Below are 3,499 nucleotides of genomic sequence, written 5' to 3'. Positions count from 1 at the left end.
CTTTCCTTACAACCTCTTTCATGATGGGGTTAAGCCTTCTTTGTGGCTCAATTGAGGATGCGTCCTCATTTTCAAGAAGAATTTTATGAGTACACAAAGAGGGACTAATCCCCTTGAGGTCACCAATAGTGTACCCAAGGACACCCTTGAACCTTTTGAGCAAAGAAATGAGTTTTGAGGTTTGGGTGTCATCAAGTGCACTATTGATGATGACGGGAAAAGTGGAATTATCTCCTAGAAATTCATACTTCAAAGAAGAGGGAAGAGGTTTAAGTTCAACCGTAGGAGGAGGCGTGGAACTCTCCTCCTTCTTACCGACTTCCAACACTTCAAATTTGGGAGCTTGTTCATAAATAGGAGCCGAATCCAACATCCATACATATGCAAGAGTCTCAACATCTTTGTCATCGACCTCATACCCACTTACAAGACAAGTCTCCAAGGGATCCATAGAGGAAGCTTTTGGGTCATGCTCCTCCATTGGATTCTCAAGGATGTCAACAATGCAACAAGTGTCACCTAAAGATGGAGCTTCCATGGACTTGTGGAGTTCAAATTCCACTCTATCTTCACCCACTTGTAGAGACAACTTGCCACTCTTTACATCGATCATAGCTCCACCGGTAGCAAGACAAGGTCGCCCCAAAATAATAGGCACATTGTAATCCTCGGGCATATCCATAACAAAGAAATCACAAGGTATGACAAGCTTCCCAACAACCAAGGGTACATCTTCAATCACACCTATGGGAAATTTGACCGACCGATCGGCAAGTTGAAGTGAAACTCTAGTAGGTTTCAAATCTCCCAAATCAAGCCTATTGAATATTAAAAGTGGCATGAGGCTCACACTAGCCCCCAAATCACACAAAGCTCTTTTAATAGCCACCCCTTGGATAGAACAAGGAATAGAGAAGCTCCCCGGATCTTCTAGCTTGTTAGGAAGCTTGTTGGTGTGAGTGAGTATAGCACTACATTCCTTAGAGAGGTTGATGGTTTGCACCTCTCCATTCTTCTTCTTCAAAGTGACAAGTTCCTTAAGAAACTTGCCATAAGATGGAATTTCGGTAATCATGTCAAGGAAAGGAATCGTGACATTCATTCCCTTCAAGATCTCCACAAACGTCTCATATTTCTTTTCAATCCTAGGCCTTGCAAGCCTTTGTGGAAAGGGTACCGGTGCTACATACTCCCTTGTTGGTGGAATACATTCTTTGGCCTTTGTTGCAATAGGCTCATCTTGCTTTGGAGGATCAACCATCTCCACCTCCTTAGACTTCTCCACCACAATCTCATCTTCTTTCACAACTTCAACCGGGTGCTCTTTCACTACTTCACTTGACACCCTCTTCCTCTTCCACTTAGGAGATTTCTCAACCTCCTCCAATTGCTTACCACTCCTCAAAAACACCGCATTCATCTCCCTTGGGTTAACCGTATTACCCGGAAACTTCCCCGGATTTTGAGCCAATTGACTCAATTGTTGAGAAATTTGGGCCACATGAGTTTCCGTAGCCTTTTGTGATGCCCGTATTTCATCATTCACCCGGTTTTGTGAGGCAATGTGGTTATCAAGCTTTGAGTCGGATTTTTGATTTGCAATAACCAATTGTTCAAAGGCTTGTTCCCAAGATGGTTTTTGAGGGGTTTGGAAGTTTTGGTTTTGTGGTTGGAAATTTTGGTTTTGTGGTTGATTGAAATTTTGCCCCTTGAAACCCCCAAATGGTTGTTGGTTTTGGGTGATGAATTGTTTCCCTTGGAAACCGGGTGGAATTTGTCTTTGGAATTGAGAGTTTTGATTGAACCTTTGTTGTTGTTGAGGTTGGGAAGTGGTGGGATTTTGAATGTTTTGTGAAGCATAAGACAAGAAAGGGTGAGTTCTTTTTCCATTGACAAATTGGTTGTTGTTATTATTGTTGAACCCTTGTCTTGCACTTGTGGACTCCCAAATCCCATTTACTTGCTCATAGCATTCCTCACCTAGGGGTGCAATCAAGGGACACCCAATGGGAGTATGCCCTTGTTCACCACACAACTCACAAGACAAGACTTGCCTCATATCGGAGCCTTTAGGTTTTGAATTTAACAAAGCAACTTGTTGGGTGAGTTCATCTAGCATACCCTTAACTTCCACATTCAAAACCGAATTAGAATCCTTACTCTTGCCCTTCCTCATTTGCCTATCACTTCCCCATTCCATAGTTCTTGAGGCCATCTCCTCAATTAGTTCCTTTGCCGCTTTATGCCCCAAAATGTCTAAGGCACCTTTTCCCGATCCCGCATCCAATGAAAGCCTAAGGTCTTGAGTCAACCCTTTGTAAAAATTGTTCACTAGCTCGGCCTCGGAGATTCCATGGTGAGGGCATAACCGTTGGAGCTTCTTATACCGTTCCCATGCCTCATATAATGTCTCATCCTCTTCTTGAGTAAAGCTTTGTAGTTCACTCTTGACTTTGGCCGTTCTTGAGGGTGGGAAATACTTGTTCAAAAATGCCGAAGCCAACTCATCCCATGTCTTGAAGGAATCCGGGTCACAATTCTTCAACCAATCCTTGGCCGAACCCCTAAGAGAACGGGGAACAACCTACGGCGAACCGCGTCATCGGAAACCCCATTTGATTTGTACATATCACAATTTTCAAGGAAATCATTTAGATGATCATTTGGGTTCTCCAAGGGACCTCCTCCAAATTGGTTGTCTTGAACAAGGTTGAGCAAGGCATTTTTAATCTCAAAGTTATTAGCTTGAATTCGTGGCCTTTGGATGCTTGGATTGACTATGTGCTTAGGAGCCATAGTGTCTCTTATCGGAACCGGATCACCCATGGTGTTAGGCTCTTCTTCTAAAACCCCAAAAGGATTTTCAAACACTTCGGTAGCTTCTTGGTGATTAGCTTCTTCAATCGGTGGAATATCAAGTAAACCCCTTCTTCTTAGAGAATTAAGTCTTCTTGCCGTGGCTTCAATTTCGCGGTCAAGTTGATAAATCGGTTGACCTCGTCTTCGTCGCCTACTCATGCAAAAGACCTAAGCACTTGAAAGAAAGGATTAGTAACAAAGGACTTAGTCTAAACTAGAACAAAAACGATTAATATCAAGCCGTACTCCCAAGAACGGCGCCAAAAACTTGATGGTCTCAAGTTAAACCTCGCAAGTGCACGATTTTATCGTTGTACACTCTAGAGGGTCGATCCACAAGGAGTAGGGGTGATTACTAATTGTCTATATTCTTGAGCTTAGCTAAGTCGAAAGATAACAAAGAGGGTAGTAACAAACTAACGCTAAACTAACAAATTTAAAGACAAACAACAAGATAAGGCAAAAACAAGCTAAAGATAAGAGATAGATCAAATAAAGAGAAGGACTAGAACTCGGTCCGACCACGAACATGAGTAATTCCACATACTAATCGTCTCGGCTAATCAAAAGGGGTAGAAAGGTAAGGGGGAGATGGCTCTAATTCGCCTAGAACCTCCCTTCCGGTCTCGCACTAGGACAC

General features: G+C 42.9%; 1 non-coding gene across 1 annotated transcript; it reads left to right on the top strand.

Annotated features, from left to right (window-relative positions):
• The first annotated feature begins 2,348 nt into the window (after positions 1-2,348).
• Positions 2,349-2,455, top strand: LOC141615919 (small nucleolar RNA R71). The gene has a single exon (XR_012530304.1). It is a non-coding gene; the product is annotated as a small nucleolar RNA R71 (small nucleolar RNA).
• Positions 2,456-3,499: the final 1,044 nt, after the last annotated feature.

This window comes from Silene latifolia, chromosome 11 (genome assembly GCF_048544455.1).
Source record: "Silene latifolia isolate original U9 population chromosome 11, ASM4854445v1, whole genome shotgun sequence".
NCBI classification, from domain to species: domain Eukaryota; kingdom Viridiplantae; phylum Streptophyta; class Magnoliopsida; order Caryophyllales; family Caryophyllaceae; genus Silene; species Silene latifolia.
This window is presented reverse-complemented; position numbering and strand designations above follow the sequence as displayed.